General features: G+C 43.3%; 2 long non-coding RNA genes across 2 annotated transcripts; one reads left to right on the forward strand and one right to left on the reverse strand.

Annotated features, from left to right (window-relative positions):
• Positions 1-11,098: 11,098 nt before the first annotated feature.
• Positions 11,099-14,159, forward strand: LOC117518881. Its single transcript, XR_004563110.1, has 3 exons — positions 11,099-11,223; positions 12,266-12,400; positions 14,042-14,159. It is a non-coding gene; the product is annotated as an uncharacterized LOC117518881 (long non-coding RNA).
• A 2,896-nt stretch (positions 14,160-17,055) lies between these two features.
• Positions 17,056-18,084, reverse strand: LOC117519536. The gene is made up of 3 exons (XR_004563334.1): positions 18,056-18,084; positions 17,711-17,721; positions 17,056-17,180 (listed from the first exon to the last, which is right to left on the reverse strand). It is a non-coding gene; the product is annotated as an uncharacterized LOC117519536 (long non-coding RNA).
• Positions 18,085-18,397: the final 313 nt, after the last annotated feature.

The following is an 18,397-nucleotide window of genomic DNA, read 5'->3' on the forward strand; positions in this document are numbered from 1 at the left end:
TTTCTTTTTATGTATCTTAAGTTTTTGACAGCAGGTCTTAATGAGTGATAATAAAAGAAAAGCAGGTTTGTACACAAAGGTCAGTAGTTTGAATCTTCTAGATTAACAATTTTAGATCTAATGGAGCCAATACATCCACTGCTGGAGTGCCCTTGGACAAAGCACTTAACTTTTACTTTACTTAAAAAGAGGGTCAACAAATCCCCGGAAATTAAAATAAAAATAAAACAACACATGGTCATTGAAAATCCACAGAACAAAGTTAAAATCTAAAACACTTCACAAAAATAAAGGTTGCAAATCACATTCATTTACTTTCATTAAATTAATATTCTGAAACAAGTAGTTGTCAAAGGCACATAAAGACATGTAATAAAGAAGAGTTAATTCTGTCATACAAAATAAAACCCCAATTCCAATGAAGTTGGGACATTGTGTAAAATGTAAATAAAAACAGAATACAATGATTTGCAAATCCTCTTCAACCTATATTCAATTGAATACACCACAAAGAAAAGATATTTAATGTTTAAACTGATAAACTTTATTGTTTTTGTGCAAATATTTGCTCATTTGAAATGGATGCCTGCAACACATTTCAAAAAAGTTGGGACGGGGCAACAAAAGACTGGGAAAGTTGATGAATGCTCAAAGAACACCTAATTGGAAAGAGGTGAGTGTCATGAATGGGTATAAAAGGAGCATCCCCAAAAGGTTCAGCTGTTCACAAGCAAAGATGGGGCGAGTATCACCACTTTGTGAAGAACTACGTGAAAAAATAGTCCAACAGTTTAAGAACAATGATTCCCTCTGCATGGGAGCTCAATCTGAAAACTTTTGACTACACCAAAATAGGTCACCTATTATGTGGAACACCATTACATTGAATATTGACTCGGATTGTTTTTTCCTAAACAATATGATTCATTATTACAAATACTTCACTGAGGAACAATTTAAGGATTACCCTAACTCTATGAACATTCCAAAAATTCAGATCTGTTTAAAAAATTCCAATAAACATTTTTCAGCTATTGCAATTGCCAAGACATGGTTAAAAAATGACCAGGAGGATGATGTCCAGCTTGAGGGATATGATTTTTTTCTACAAACAGGGTATGTCCTTTATACCTAGAAAATATTATAGAATGTATCACAGCAGAGATTAAGTGTGAAAAATCAAAAATATAATTATAAGTTGTATTTATAGAGTTCCTGGTTCAAACATTAATAGTTTTGAGGACAAATTAATAGAAGTGTATAACACCATCAAAAGAAATAAGATTTTGTTTGTTTGTAGAGATTTCAGTATAGAGTTTTAAAATCCATATAGTCAATCATAAATAACAGAATTTATTAACTTTTTTTAATTTTAAATTTATTAACTGTTTTGTTTGGGACTGTATCCAACAATGGCACATCCAAGCAGGATAACTAAGAATACAGCCACACTTATTGATAATATATTAACAAATGTTACTGAAGGGAACTCAACTGGTGGATTACTTATAACTGATGTCAGTGATCATTTACCTGTTTTTCCTGTCTTTGAATTACCTGTTGATAAAAATGATCATAATGACACTAGTAATTTAGTAAGGAAAATAACTGATGAAACTATTGAAAATCTTAGAATAGATTTATTGCATCAAAATTGGTATGACATTTATGTTGAGGATATTGACAAATCATATGAATCATTCCTTTAAATCATTTCCAAATAATACGATCAGCACTGCCCACTTGTGGCTAAAGTTGGTAACAAACGGTATGTTGATAAACCTTGGATAACAAAGAGGCTACAGAAGGCGTGTAAAAAGAAAAATCTATTGTATAAGTAATTTTTAAAATTCAGAACTAAGGATGCTGAAAGTAAATATAAGAAATACAAAAATAAATTAACTAGTATTATGAGATCTTGCAAGAAGCAGTATTACAGTGAATTATTAGGAAAAAATTAATCACTACTAAATGCACTTGGAAGATTTTAAATTAAATCATTAAAAAGAAAAAGTTGTTAAAAATTATCCAGCTTATTTTCATACAACTACTGACATTAAGGAAAATAAGCTTATAGCAGATCAATTCAATGAGTACTTTGTCAATGTAGGTAAAAATCTAGCCAATTCAATTGTACCCCCTAAAATGTTTTACGGGGATAATAACAATACAATTAATATAATTTTGGATTCAATGTTTATTAAAGAAACGTATGAAAAATAAATAATTGACATAGTTCATGAATTATAAGGTTAAAAAAATCAAATGACAGTTATAATTTTGATATGTCTTTGATAAAAAGTATTATTGATTGTATTGCTAATGTTGTGTGTTGGGGGGGTTTGGCTGGATGTTTTTTGTGTTGTTTCTTTTCTTTGCTCTCCAGGTGGTATGCAAACTGGTTTTTGTCTGTGGAGAAGGTGCTGGCAGAGGAGTCCTTCACCCTCATCAGCATTATTAGCTGCACCTGTGGATGATGCTCACGTGTAAACTTGAAGACTTTCAGCTGAAGCAGATAATGAGATGGCGTTCTGCATTTAAGACATGAGTGGTTCAAGCAGAATTGCCGGGAACTCGACCTTGTGACTTCGTTTGTGAGACGCTGAGGACCGCGCCAGGGTTGACACATCGTGCCTGTGAAGGGAGGACGGGTGAGGGACACATGCTGTCAGCACACATCAGAGGTGATTATTGTTTGAATGATCGTTAATAGTAATTTGGTATTTTGTTGCGCAGTGTATTTGAACATTGATGAGAATTGTGCAGTTTGCTTCTCACTGCCGTGGCGTACGGACTGATGATCCTCCACCTGTTGTGAGAAGCTGCTCATTTACATAAAGCTTAAATTCAGACCTGAATGTGTTGCTGATAGTGTGTGCCTCTGAGGGATATTTGCTGTAGCTCTGTGACTTACCTCACCTTTTCCATCCTTCACAGAGTCAGTTTGTCGTGTCCACCTGGGGGGTGTTTGGCGGTGAATCTGAGTCCAGAAGTGCTGAGGCTTCGATCCTTTTGGGCGCTGGAGAGCGCGCCGTCCTTCACTCCACCAGACAAACCACATTTATGTTGTACACTAATTATTGCACTAGAGGGGGAAATAAAATCGTTTTGTTTGTGGAACCGCTTTCTGGTTATTTAGCGCTGGGTTCGGTCAGACGTTGGTCCGCTCCTCAACCTGCATCTGCACATAACAGCTAAACTCTTATATTTGTAATCTGTCACTAATAACTGGGAAAATTCTTTCAAAGATGAAATAGCCAAGTGATACCACTGTTCAAATCTGGTGATAAAGGGGCGGGGAGAAGGAGTAGGATTAGGTTATGGTTATGGTTAAGGTTAGGGTTGGGGGTAGGAGTAGGGCTAATAATAGTGAGTTTAAAAAAAAGTCACGAAACTTGATTCATTTCGTGACGGGAGGACGAAAAAAAAAATGTGAGACTGGGGCTGCTTATATACCAGTCCAGCTCAGCATCCTTAAATTACGGTGTTCCACAAGGCTCTGTTTTGGGTCCTGCTCTTTTTTCACTGTATATGCTGCCACTCGGCACCATATTCAGAAAATACAACTTGGCCTTTCATTTTTATGCTGATGACCTGCAAATCTATCTGCCACTTAAGCTCCCATCAAATTCTCTATTTTGGTAAATTGTCTGCAGGAAGTGAAAACTTGGTTGGCTCAAAACTTTCTAATTCTCAATGAGAATAAAACTGAAATAGTTAGTTTTGGCCCTGCATGATCATCTGGTTCATGTGATGTGCTTGGTCCTTTGTCTTCCTGCGTGCATGATTCTGTCAAAAATTTGGGGGTCATTTTTGACAGCTCCTTCAAAATGGACAAGCAAATTAATTCTGTGGTAAAGGCCAGTTTCTACCAATTTAGAATTTTGAGAAAAGTGAAGGCTTACCTCCCAGCGTGTGATTTTGAGCGAGTTATTCATTTGTTTATAAAATCTCGTTTAGATTATTGTAACTCACTCTACTGTGGACTGGACCAGTCGTCTCTAAAGCGTCTGCAGCAGGTTCAGAACACTGCTGCACAACTGCTCACAGGGATGAGGAAATGAGAGCACATCACCCCTGTGTTGGCCTCGCTCCATTGGCTCCCAGTCACATTCAGGATTGATTTTAAGATCCTGCTGCTTGTGTTTAAAATGGTTTGGCTCCCGAATACCTCTCTGAGCTTTTGACTCCTTATGTTCCGGTCAGATCAGTGAGGTCAGAAAGCCAGCTTTTATTAAATGTGCCCAGATCTCGATTAAAAACTTGAGGTGATCGGGCTTTTTCGGTGGCTGCGCCTAAACTCTGGAACAGTTTGCCTTTGCATATCAGAGCTGCTCCATCTCTAGAGTCTTTTAAATCTGTTCTTAAGACTCATTTTTATGCTTTGGCTTTTAATACAATTTAAACTGTGTGTGTCTGGTTTTATGTGTTTTCGTATATTTGGAATTTTAATGCTCTGTTTTGGTGGTATGGTTTTTTTATATTGTTTTTACTGTGAAGCACTTTGGGCAGCTGCTGTTGTTGTAAATGTGCTATATAAATAAAATTGACATTGACATTGACATTAACATATATCTTTGCTTTCTAAGTCCCTGAATTAAATTTTATTTACTGATGATGCAATTGTGTGAGGATCATTTGGGTCAGCTTTTGGACATGGTGGAGAAGGAATTACATAAATTTAAACAATAGTTTAATTCAAACAAACTATCACTTTATCTTGGTAAACCAAAGTGTATTATATTTGAAAATAAGCCCAGGAATTCAAGTAGAAACTTAATAATACATGATTCTGAAAGTGAAACTGTAACTGAAAATAATTTTTTGGAGTTATTACTGATAATAAAGTAAGTTGGAAAACACATAAATTCTGTTAAATCCAAACTGTCAAAATCTATTGGAACTCTGTACAAAGCTCAAGATTTCCTCTCTCAATATTCATTGATTACTTTATATTATGCATTAATAGTTCCATATATGACTTATTGTATTGAGGTGTGGGGGAAACACATATGAAACAAATACTAATTCAATATTTATATTGCAAAAGAAAACCATAGGAATTATCAGTAATAAACCTTACCGTGAGCCAACCAACCCATTATTTATTTGTTTAAATATTCTGAAATTCATGGACTTAGCTGATTACGTTACAATACAAACTATGTACAAAGCAAAAAATAAACTTTTACCACAACATGTCCAAAATCTGTGTAAAATGAAGAACTCCAGTTATAATTTGAAAGGAATATTGATATTTGATAAACCAATGACTCTATCTACTGTAAAAAGTCACTGGGTCTCTGTAAAGGCATACACATTTGAAAACAACTTCACAAGGGTATTAATTATGCTATACTTTAGTCAACTTAAAAAGACTATAAAACTGTATAATTTCAATCAATCAATCAATTTTATTTATATAGCGCCAAATCACAACAAACAGTTGCCCCAAGGCGCTTTATATTGTAAGGCAAGGCCATACAATAATTACGTAAAAACCCCAATGGTCAAAACGACCCCCTGTGAGCAAGCACTTGGCGACAGTGGGAAGGAAAAACTCCCTTTTTGTTGGGAAAGTGTAAGTACACGGACCCACAACAGGGGGCGCAAATGAACGGACAATGGAATAGGTCAAATAACAACACTTTACTGTTGCGAACGTGCACAACAAACACAACAGATTACACAATAGATCAAAGGTCAAATTACAAGGTGTCGTTTGGACAGGCTCGAAGATAGGAGACGCCTGTCCAAAGCAGAACCATAACCAACACGATGCTCTCTGCCACCAGACCCCGGGAATACTGGAGCCGCCAAGTCCCGAACGTCCCAGGTGGGCCCACTGCCTTCCGCCGTGTCGGACCTGGTACTGCTGGCTGAGAACAAAAAACACAATTAAACGTGGGTGCGTCTGCACCCAGCAATCTGCACGGCAGGGAAGATACCTCCACCTCTCGTTGGAGAAAAAGTCTGTTATCACTCAGAAAAATCACAAAAATGGCTTTATATCAAGCAGTCAGGCTGAGGATATTACCTTTCAGGTAGAACGATATCTCGGCAAAGAGGTGGAGATGACGTCTTGCTGATATACCGATGCAGATCAGATGAGTGGTGACAGCTGTCACAAGGTGATGAGTGTCAGCTGTCACCCCGGCTGCTCCTGTGAGGCGGCAGCGCCCTCTGGTGCCTGGAGCCCGCACATCCGGCAGGGTGCCCTCTGGTGGTGTGGGCCAGCAGTACCTCCTCTTCAGCGGCCCACAACAACAGGACCCCCCCCCTCAACGGGCGCCTCCTGGCGCCCGACCAGGCTTGTCCTGGTGGCGGCGGTAAGAAATCGGCCAGGATGGGCCGGGTCCAGAATGAAGCTCCTCTTCACCCGGAGCGTTCCTTCAGGTCCGTACCCCTCCCAGTCCACCAAATACTGGAAGCCCGGCCCATCCTACGGACATCCAAAAGCCGGCGCACAGTCCAAGCCGGCTCGCCATCGATGATCGGGCAGGAGGCGGTGCCGGACCCGGAGTACAGAGGGGTGAGGTGTGATGTGGTTTGATTCGGGACACGTGAAATACAGGATGGATTCCGCAGTGAGGCCGGCAGCTGAAGCCTCACTGCAGCTGGACTGATGACCTTCTGGATTTTGAAGGGGACCGATGTAACGGTCCTGTAACTTGGGGGAGTCCACTTTGAGGGGGATGTCCTTTGTCGACAACCACACCTCCTGCCCTGGCCGATACCAGGGGCCGGGGTCCGCCGACGGTCTGCATGGGCCTTTGACCTCATCCGGCCCTCAGCAAGGCAGAACGGGCGGCACGCCACAACCCGACGCACTTTCCGTAGGTTGGGCCTGGACCGAGGGCAACACCGACCTCTCCCTCAACCACTGGAAACAAAGGGCGGTTGGTAACCCCAGACATACCTCGAAAGGGGAGAGGCCGGTGGCTGACGACACCTGGCTGTTATGGGCATACTCGATCCAGGCCAGATGGGTACTCTCCAGGCCGCCGGGTGCGCGTCTGTCACGCAACGCAGGGCCTGCTCCATCTCCTGATTGGCCCGTTCTGCTTGCCCGTTGGTCTGGGGGGATGGTACCCCGGATGAGAGACTCACCGTGGCCCCCCAGTTCCCTGCAGAGATCTCCTCCAGACGTGCGAGGAGAACTGGGGGCCGTGATCTGAGACAATGTCTGTTGGGATCCCATGCCAGCCGGACCCGTGGTGAACCAGGAGGTCCGTGTCTCCTGGGCCGTCGGGGAGCTTCGGGAGGGCCACGAAGTGGGCCGCCTTGGAGAATCGGTCCACTATCGTGAAGATGGTGGTGTTGCCCTGGGACGGCGGGAGACCCGTGACAAAATCCAGGCTGATGTGGGACCAGGGGTGATGGGGCACGGGCAGCGGCTGGAGCAGACCCGAAGCCCTACGATGGTCAGCCTTGCCCCTGGCGCAGGTGGTGCAGGCCTGGATATAATCCCGGACGTCGGCCTCTAGGGACACCCACCAGAAGCGCTGCCGGACAACTGCCACGGTTCTTCGCACCCCTGGATGACAGGAGAGCTTAGAGCCGTGACAGAAGTCCAGGACTGCAGCCCTAGCTTCTGGTGGGATGTAAAGTCTGTTCTTCGGCCCAGTTACGGGGTCCAGGCTTCGTGCCAGGGCCTCCCGGACGGTTCTCTCTACGTCCCAGGTGAGGGTGGCCACGACAGTGGACTCCGGGATGATGGGTTCTGGTGGATCCGACAACTCCGTTTTGACTTCATCTTCATGTACCCGGGACAAGGCATCCGATCTCTGGTTCTTGGTCCCGGGACGGTAGGTGATCCGGAAGTCAAAACGGCCGAAGAACAGTGACCAGCGGGCTTGCCTGGGATTCACCCGCTTGGCGGTCCTGATATACTCCAGGTTCCGGTGGTCAGTGAAAACCGTGAATGGCACGGACGTTCCCTCCAACAGATGTCTCCACTCTTCAAGAGCCTCTTTCACCGCAAGGAGTTCTCGATTGCCGACGTCATAGTTCCGTTCGGCCGGGGTCAACCTGCGGGAAAAATAGGCACACGGGTGAAGGACCTTATCGTCTTCCCGCTCTGGGAAAGCACAGCTCCTATCCCTGAGTCCGAGGCGTCCACTTCAACCACTAACTGGCGACTAGGATCGGGCTGCACCAGAACGGGTGCAGACGAGAAGCGCCGTTTCAACTCCTTGAACGCGGCATCGCAACGATCCGACCAGGTGAAGGGAACTTTTGGTGAGGTCAGGGCTGTCAGGGGCTAACTACCTGACTGTAGCCCTTAATGAACCTCCTGTAGAAATTAGCAAAGCCGAGGAACTGTTGCAGCTTCCTACGGCTAGTGGGTTGGGGCCAGTCTCTCACCGCCGCAACCTTGGCCGGATCAGGAGCGACGGAGTTGGGGGAGATGATAAACCCCAGGAAGGACAAAGAGGTGCGGTGGAACTCACACTTCTCGCCCTTCACAAACAGCCGGTTCTCCAACAACCGCTGCAGGACCTGACGTACATGCCGGACATGAGTCTCAGGATCCGGAGAAAAGATGAGTATATCGTCTAGATATACAAAGACGAATCGGTGCAGGAAATCCCGCAAGACATCATTAACTAATGCTTGGAACGTCGCGGGGGCGTTTGTGAGGCCGAACGGCATGACCAGGTACTCAAAGTGACCTAATGGGGTGTTGAATGCCATCTTCCATTCGTCTCCCTTCCGGATCCGAACCAGGTGATACGCATTTCTAAGATCCAGTTTAGTAAAGATTTTGGCTCCATGCAGGGGGGTGACACGGAATCTAATAATGGCAACGGGTATCGGTTGCGAACCGTAATCTCATTCAGCCCCCTGTAATCAATACATGGACGAAGTCCGCCATCTTTCTTGCCCACAAAAAGAAACCTGCCCCCATCGGGAGGTGGAGTTCCGGATCAGCCCGGCAGCTAATGAGTCCCGGATGTAGGTCTCCATTGATTCGCGCTCAGGTCGTGAGAGGTTGTACAGCCTGCTGGACTCCAGCGCCTGGAACCAAATCAATGGCACAATCGTACGGACGGTGCGGGGGAAGGGTGAGTGCCAGATCCTTGCTGAAGACGTCAGCAAGATCGTGGTACTCAACCGGCACTGCCGTCAGATTGGGCGGGACTTTGACCTCCTCCTTAGCCTGGGAACAGGGAGGAACCGAGGATCCTAACACACCCGATGGCAGGTTTCGCTCCACTGAACCACCACCCCAGACGGCCAATCGATCCGGGATTGTGCTTTAACATCCATGGGATGCCCAAAATCACGCGGGGGTGGCAGGAGTTACAAAAAACTCAATCTCCTCCCGGTGGTTTCCAGACACCACCAGAGTTACTGGTGGTGTCTTGTGTGGTAAAGGGAGGAGGGTGCCATCTAGTGCCCGCACCTGCAATGGCGTAGGAAGCGCCACCAAGGGGCCCTACCTCCTTTGCCCATCTGCTGTCTAGCAGATTCCCTTCTGACCCCGTGTCCACCAGTGCTCGGGCTTGAAGGGTTAAATCCCCGCTCAGGATTGTGACTGGGAGTCGTGTGGCAATTTGTGTGTGTCTCACTTGAATGTCTTGACCCCCCCTTAGCCCAGTCTCTAAGGGCGAGTGTTGACGTTTTGGCCGTTTGGGGCAGTCTCTCTGTGTGTGCTCTGTTGAGCTGCAGAGAAAACACTCTCCACGGATCAGCCTTCCCATTTTGGCCCTGTGCGTCTCCCTAACAACGTCAACAGGGGGAGCTGTTGCCCCACAAAGCGCTGCGGCTGTGTGGAGCGTGGGGAGGGCGGCCCCTTTTCGAACCCGGAAGGGAGAGGGCGGCGCGTATCCGGTCACATCCTTCGCCTCGCTCCCGATGGCGTTCCTCTAACCGATTGTCTAATCGTAACGAGATCAATAAGCCCGTCTAAATCCCGCGGTTCGTCCTTAGCCACCAGGAGCTCCTTTAGGACCAACGACAGTCCGTTTACGAAGGCGGCGCGGAGGGCAGTGTTATTCCAGCCGGAACTCGCAGCCGCGATGCGGAAGTCGACTGCATAAGCAGCTGCGCTCCGGCGCCCCTGTCTCATTGACAGCAGCACGGCTGAAGCGGTCTCTCCTCTATTTGGGTGATCGAACACTGTTCTGAACTCCCTCACAAACCCATCATATGTCAGAAGGAGCCGTGAATTTGCTCCCAACGCTGTAGCCCAAGCGCGTGCCTTGCCGCGAAGCAGATTAATTACATAAGCTATCTTGCTAGAATCAGTCGCGTACATGACAGGACGTTGTGCGAAGACGAGCGAACACTGCATAAGGAAGTCCGCGCACGTCTCCACACAACCTCCGTACGGTTCTGGAGGGCTTATGTATGCTTCAGGGGAAGGTGGGAGGGGTCGTTGAACGACCAGTGGAACGTCACTGTTACGCACAGGGTCGACAGGAGGGAGAGCCGCAGCAGCGCCCTGAGGCGCGCCTCCACCTGCGCGGCGAGAGCCTCCACCCTGCGGTTAAGGAGGACGTTCTGCTCGGTCATTAAATCCAACCGAGCCGTGAAAACGGTGAGGATCCGCTGCAACTCACCGATCATTCCTCCTGCCATTCCTCCTGCGGGCGCCTGTGCGCCCTGTTCTTCCATTGGCCGTTCAACAGCCGGTTGACGCCCCTCGGATCCATGACGTTGGCCGAGATATCCTGTTGGGAAAGTGTAAGTACACGGACCCACAACAGGGGGCGCAAATGAACGGACATGGAATAGGTCAAATAACAACACTTTACTGTTGCGAACGTGCACAACAAACACAACAGATTACACAATAGATCAAAGGTCAAATTACAAGGTGTCGTGTGGGCAGGCTCGAAGATAGGAGACGCCTGTCCAAAGCAGAACCGGAACCACACGATTTCCTCCGCCACCAGACCCCGGGAATACTGGAGCCGCCAAGTCCCGAACTCCCAGGTGGCCACTGCCTCCGTGTGTCGGACCTGGTACTGCTGGCGAGGAACAAAACACAATTAAACGTGGGTGCGTCTGTACCCAGCAATCTGCACGGCAGGGAAGCCACCTCCACCTCTCGTTGGAGAAAAACTGTTATCACTCAGAAAAATCACAATGGGGGAAGACGGCGCTGCCAGAGAAGCCCGACGGTCTGATCAACATGATCAAAGACATGAAGAAGGTCAGCGGCTTTGACAGCAGCAGATCACAGAGGAGCTCGCCCATCGTGGTGCACTGCAGGTGAGACAGCGTCACACGCTCTGCTGTGCACCAGCTCACGTGCAGTTGTGTGTGAATACTATGGTGCACAGCACCTACTGGAATGAACTTAATTGTGCAGAGCTGTCCATTAAGTCAAAGCCCAAAATCATAAGTACATAAAAATGTTAAAAACTAGGTATATTAGCTATGGGGCTGGGTGTCAGAATCCAACCTCTCATCCACACGGTGACACCAGGGTGGCTGATCAGTAGGGGAATGAGTGAAATACGGTGGGGATTATTTGCCCCGTGGCCCCACAGGAACCCTGAACACAAGCCTGCTAACAGGGATCTGGTGAAACAAGAGGTCCTCAAAGGCGGTTCAGGCGGAGTGGTGATGGTTTGTAACCCAGCAGTTGTGAAGGTGAATCAAGGCTGCAGCATGTGCTCAGACCCGATCATCTGGGATTTCCCAGCCATCAGACGAGGCTAAGGGGCTCTCCAGGACTGCATGTTTGTTGGCGGGCAACAACATTTCCACGTTAAACAAACCCAGGCACAGGTGTCTCCAGATCGAAAAGCCATCAAGAGACCATGTTCCTTGCCACAGCAAAATGGCATTTGACTGTAAGGACCCCAACCTTCATACAAACGGCCTCTGAGTGACCTTGCACAGCAATTTTAGAATTCACAAAAGTGTGTGACACATTTGGTTAAAAATAAAATTTCTTTCACCATAACCTTTGCCAAAATTCATTCTTTGAGGACAATTTTGGGTCTGTCTTCACTGACAAAGCAAGTTTTGGTAGAAATCAGCAAAAGGACCTGGGAGGTGGAGGTCAACAAATAGACAGACCCCAACAATTGACCTTTGGCCAATTTGACCTAGTTTGGTCAGTTGCAGTCTGCACCTACATACCCGTGCCAACTTTGGTGTAACTTTGCAAAGGAGCTGTAAGAGGTATCAGGGAAGGAACAGTGTGGTTATCTGGCTGATTTAGGCGTGAAGGACTGTTCGCTTTGTGACTTCACTGTGAATGACATCATCATGACTTTGACCTTTGTGTCCTCTCTCTGCTCAGCGATGGCTCGAGCCAGTCTGGAGTTTTCTGTGCTCTGTGGAACCTGCTGGACAGTGCCAAGATGGAGAAAATGCTGGATGTTTTCCAGGTGGCCAAAGCTCTGCGTAAGGAGAGCAAGGCATGATCAGCTCACTGGTAAGCACGTCTGTGCTCCTCTGCACAAACGGCGAGCTCTTCCTCATCATCATCTTCACTTCATACACAAAGCAGTTTTTAATGTATGATCATGTGGAATCATTGTTACTGTGTGTGGTGTGTGTGGTGGTGTGGTGTGTGTGTGTGTGTGTTGTGTGTGTGTGTGTGTGTGGTGTGTGTGTGTGTGTGTTTAAATAAAAATAAATAGTTGAGTGGGAGTTTTGTTATTGGTTGTTTTGGATCAATTAAAACTTTTCATGTTGCTGATGTTTCAGAGGAAACATTCTGCTATGAAATAAATAATGACAATATGAAATACATATTACTGTGCCATTTAAATGGAATATTGTAAAATTATCATTATTTAGTGTTTTATTTTATTAAAAAAAAAAATTTAAAAAAGTCTTTCATTGATGTTTTCACTTTGACCAAGCAGGGGCAGCACAGATGCACCAACACTAGAGTCCCTTTATACAGAGTAACAACAATTGAGAATACGCTGCCGTTTTGGGGTCATTTGTGCAGAACCACTGAACTGGCACATTGTTGTGTTTATTTATTGCTACACTGCACACACACGGGGCGCCTGGGAGAACGGTGAAGATGACTTTGTCTGGGTGTGTTTAAATTGTTTTTAGATGTCAGTCTGTGAACATAAGTACCATTATGTTCCAGATTACCTATAAAGGGAAATTAGTTTGTCTGATAAAAAAAATACAATGAGCATCACACTCATACAGTGAGGCAAATAAGTATTAGATCCACTGTGGATTTTGCAAGTTTTCCCACCTACAAAGAATGGAGAGGTCTGTCATTTTTATTGTAGGTACTAACTGTGAGACAGAAGAATATATTTCATTTCATATATATATATATTATATATATATATATATATATATATATATATATATATGAAAATCACATTGTGTGATTTTTAAATAATTAATTTGCATTTTAAATAAGTATTTGATACAATAGAAAAACAGACCTTAATATTTGGTACAGAAACCTTTATTTGCAATTATAGAGGTCAGATGTTTCCTGTAGTTCCTGTAGTCTTCTTCCTGTAGGACCTTGAAATGTTCTTGTGGAGCCCTTCCTTAGTTGCCCTGGCTGTGTGTTTGGGGTCACTGTCATGCTGGAAGACCCAGCCATGACCCATCTTCAATGCTCTTACTGAGGGAAGGAGGTTGTTATGAGGACCTTTTAAAACTTATTTTCCCAGCAGGCAAAATTGTGTTGATCCACGTTGAAAGTCTGACATTGAATCAACATAGGAAATACTTTGGATTTGAAAAGTGGATCCATGCAGAAATCCTAACATTAGAGCAACTTGTTATGATACATTTCTCCATGTAAGTGGAGTTGCGTCAGGAAGGGCATCCAATGTAAAACCTGTGCCAAATCAATGTGCAGATGCATCTTGGATTTGCTGTGGCGACCCCGAGTGCAGACAATGGCGCAGCTGAAGGGTCTTACTTACTGTGGGTGTCTGACAGAAATTTAAAATAGAACAAAATACACATGAGCAACCAAACCACATTTCAGTGTCATAGCCATGTTATATTCTGACGTTGTTACATCATCGGAAGATTGATGTTGAAGTGTTGATGATGTTGATGATGTCTGTGTCCCCCACAGGATCAGTACCAGTTCTTGTATGACACGCTGCAGGCGGCCTTCCCAGTCCAGAATGGGGACCTGAAAGCAGTGTCTGCCTCTCAACCTGACTCCATCCAGATTGTCAGTGAAACCAAAACACCAGAGCAAGCTGAGCAGCCAGGGTAATACGAGCAACAAACAGCAGGGGGCAGCAGACACAGGAAATGAAGACAGTGAAGATGAGCCTGAGGCGACCAGCAGCTCCAAAACGACACCACTGGAGGACACCAGTAATGGTTCCAGTGTTCCTCTGTAGGTCTGAGAGGGGCGGGGCTACAGGGGCGGGGATACTGGGGCGTTTTGCCTTTTTCTTTGAGGGAGCATGCAGGGATAGGTTGAAGATGTGTGTGTGTGTGTGGTGTGTGTGTGTGTGGGTGTGGTGTGTGGTGTGTGTGTGTGGTGTGTGTGTGTGTGTGTGTGTGGTGGGTGTGTGTGTGTGTGTGTGTGTGTGTATGTGTGCGCGTGTGTATATGTTTCATTTGAGTTCTTGCTTTAAATTACTTCATGAATGTATGCACAATGTAAAGCTATAATGCAGAGTGGGTTTGGCAGATTTATTACAGAATTTGAGGACACCTTTTCTAATCGGGAACATCAATATGGCATAAATTACAGAGTAATTTATAAATAGTTTTACGTTAAATGGATGCAAATAATGTTTTCTGTTGATGAAGTTTACCTTGAGAAATGCTGTTGTCAAACTACTTGGAGTTACTGTAAGAAATATCTCAAAGCTAAATTTAAGGTACAGATGATTATTATTGCCGCATGTTGAAGTGGATTATGTATCAAATTTGTTAAATAAATAGATAATAAAGTCTTTCTTTTTATGTATCTTAAGTTTTTGACAGCAGGTCTTAATGAGTGATAATAAAAAGAAAAGCAGGTTTGTACACAAAGGTCAGTAGTTTGAATCTTCTAGATTAACAATTTTAGATCTAATGGAGCCAATACATCCACTGCTGGAGTGCCCTTGGACAAAGCACTTAACTTTTACTTTACTTAAAAAGAGGGTCAACAAATCCCCGGAAATTAAAATAAAAATAAAACAACACATGGTCATTGAAAATCCACAGAACAAAGTTAAAATCTAAAACACTTCACAAAATAAAGGTTGCAAATCACATTCATTTACTTTCATTAAATTAATATTCTGAAACAAGTAGTTGTCAAAGGCACATAAAGACATGTAATAAAGAAGAGTTAATTCTGTCATACAAAATAAAACCCCAAATCCAATGAAGTTGGGACATTGTGTAAAATGTAAATAAAAACAGAATACAATGATTTGCAAATCCTCTTCAACCTATATTCAATTGAATACACCACAAAGAAAAGATATTTAATGTTTAAACTGATAAACTTTATTGTTTTTGTGCAATATTTGCTCTTTTGAAATGGATGCCTGCAACACATTTCAAAAAAGTTGGGACGGGGCAACAAAAGACTGGGAAAGTTGATGAATGCTCAAAGAACACCTAATTGGAAAGAGGTGAGTGTCATGAATGGGTATAAAAGGAGCATCCCCAAAAGGTTCAGCTGTTCACAAGCAAAGATGGGCGAGTATCACCACTTTGTGAAGAACTACGTGAAAAAATAGTCCAACAGTTTAAGAACAATGATTCCCTCTGCATGGGAGCTCAATCTGAAAACTTTTGACTACACCAAAATAGGTCACCTATTATGTGGAACACCATTACATTGAATATTGACTCGGATTGTTTTTTCCTAAACAATATGATTCATTATTACAAATACTTCACTGAGGAACAATTTAAGGATTACCCTAACTCTATGAACATTCCAAAAATTCAGATCTGTTTAAAAAATTCCAATAAACATTTTTCAGCTATTGCAATTGCCAAGACATGGTTAAAAAATGACCAGGAGGATGATGTCCAGCTTGAGGGATATGATTTTTTTCTACAAACAGGGTATGTCCTTTATACCTAGAAAATATTATAGAATGTATCACAGCAGAGATTAAGTGTGAAAAATCAAAAAATATTATAAGTTGTATTTATGAGTTCCTGGTTCAAACATTAATAGTTTTGAGGACAAATTAATAGTGTATAACACCATCAAAAGAAATAAGATTTTGTTTGTTTGTAGAGATTTCAGTATAGAGTTTTAAAATCCATATAGTCAATCATAAATAACAGAATTTATTAACTTTTTTTAATTTTAAATTTATTAACTGTTTTGTTTGGGACTGTATCCAACAATGGCACATCCAAGCAGGATAACTAAGAATACAGCCACACTTATTGATAATATAAACAAATGTTACTGAAGGGAACTCAACTGGTGGATTACTTATAACTGATGTCAGTGATCATTTACCTGTTTTTCCTGTCTTTGAATTACCTGTTGATAAAAATGATCATAATGACACTAGTAATTTAGTAAGGAAAATAACTGATGAAACTATTGAAAATCTTAGAATAGATTTATTGCATCAAAATTGGTATGACATGTTGAGGATATTGACAAATCATATGAATCATTCCTTTAAATCATTTCCAAATAATACGATCAGCACTGCCCACTTGTGGCTAAAGTTGGTAACAAACGGTATGTTATAAACCTTGGATAACAAAGAGGCTACAGAAGGCGTGTAAAAAGAAAATCTATTGTATAAGTAATTTTTAAAATTCAGAACTAAGGATGCTGAAAGTAAATATAAGAAATACAAAAATAAATTAACTAGTATTATGAGATCTTGCAAGAAGCAGTATTACAGTGAATTATTAGGAAAAAATTAATCACTACTAAATGCACTTGGAAGATTTTAAATTAAATCATTAAAAGAAAAAGTTGTTAAAAATTATCCAGCTTATTTTCATACAACTACTGACATTAAGGAAAATAAGCTTATAGCAGATCAATTCAATGAGTACTTTGTCAATGTAGGTAAAAATCTAGCCAATTCAATTGTACCCCCTAAAATTTTTACGGGGATAATACAATACAATTAATATAATTTTGGATTCAATGTTTATTAAAGAAACGTATGAAAAATAAATAATTGACATAGTTCATGAATTATAAGGTTAAAAAAATCAATGACAGTTATAATTTTGATATGTCTTTGATAAAAAGTATTATGATTGTATTGCTAATGTTGTGTTGGGGGGTTTGGCTGGATGTTTTTGTGTTGTTTTCTTTTCTTTGCTCTCCAGGTGGTATGCAAACGGTTTTGTCTGTGGAGAAGGGCTGGCAGAGGAGTCCTTCACCCTCATCAGCATTATTAGCTGCACCTGTGGATGATGCTCACGTGTAAACTTGAAGACTTTCAGCTGAAGCAGATAATGAGATGGCGTTCTGCATTTAAGACATGAGTGGTTCAAGCAGAATTGCCGGGAACTCGACCTTGTGACGTTCGTTTGTGAGACGCTGAGGACCGCGCCAGGGTTTGACACATCGTGCCTGTGAAGGAGGACGGGTGAGGGACACATGCTGTCAGCACACATCAGAGGTGATTATTGTTTGAATGATCGTTAATAGTAATTTGGTATTTTGTTGCGCAGTGTATTTGAACATTGATGAGAATTGTGCAGTTTGCTTCTCACTGCCGTGGCGTACGGACTGATGATCCTCCACCTGTTGTGAGAAGGCTGCTCATTTACATAAAGCTTAAATTCAGACCTAATGTGTTGCTGAGAGTGTGTGCCTCTGAGGGATATTTGCTGTAGCTCTGTTGACTTACCTCACCTTTTCCATCCTTCACAGAGTCAGTTTGTCGTGTCCACCTGGGGGGTGTTGGCGGTGAATCTGAGTCCAGAAGTGCTGAGGCTTCGATCCTTTGGGCGCTGGAGAGCGCGCCGTCCTTCACTCCACCAGACAAACCACATTTATGTGGTACACTAATATTGCACTAGAGGGGTAAATAAAATCGGTTTTGTTTGTGGAACCGCTTTCTGGTTATTAGCGCTGGGTTCGGTCAGACGTTGGTACCGCTCCTCAACCTGCATCTGCACATAACAGCTAAACTCTTATATTTGTAATCTGTCACTAATAACTGGGAAAAATTCTTTCAAAGATGAAAATAGCCAAAGTGATACCACTGTTCAAATCTGGTGATAAAGGGCGGGGAGAAGGAGTAGGATTAGGTTATGGTTATGGTTAAGGTTAGGGTTGGGGGTAGGAGTAGGGCTAATAATAGGGATTTAAAAAAAAGTCACGAAAAACTTGATTCATTTCGTGACGGGAGGACGAAAAAAAATGTGAGACTGGGGCTGCTTATATACCCGTCCAGCTCAGCATCCTTAAATTACGGTGTTCCACAAGGCTCTGTTTTGGGTCCTGCTCTTTTTTCACTGTATATGCTGCCAC

This window comes from Thalassophryne amazonica, chromosome 10 (assembly GCF_902500255.1).
Source record: "Thalassophryne amazonica chromosome 10, fThaAma1.1, whole genome shotgun sequence".
NCBI lineage: Eukaryota > Metazoa > Chordata > Actinopteri > Batrachoidiformes > Batrachoididae > Thalassophryne > Thalassophryne amazonica.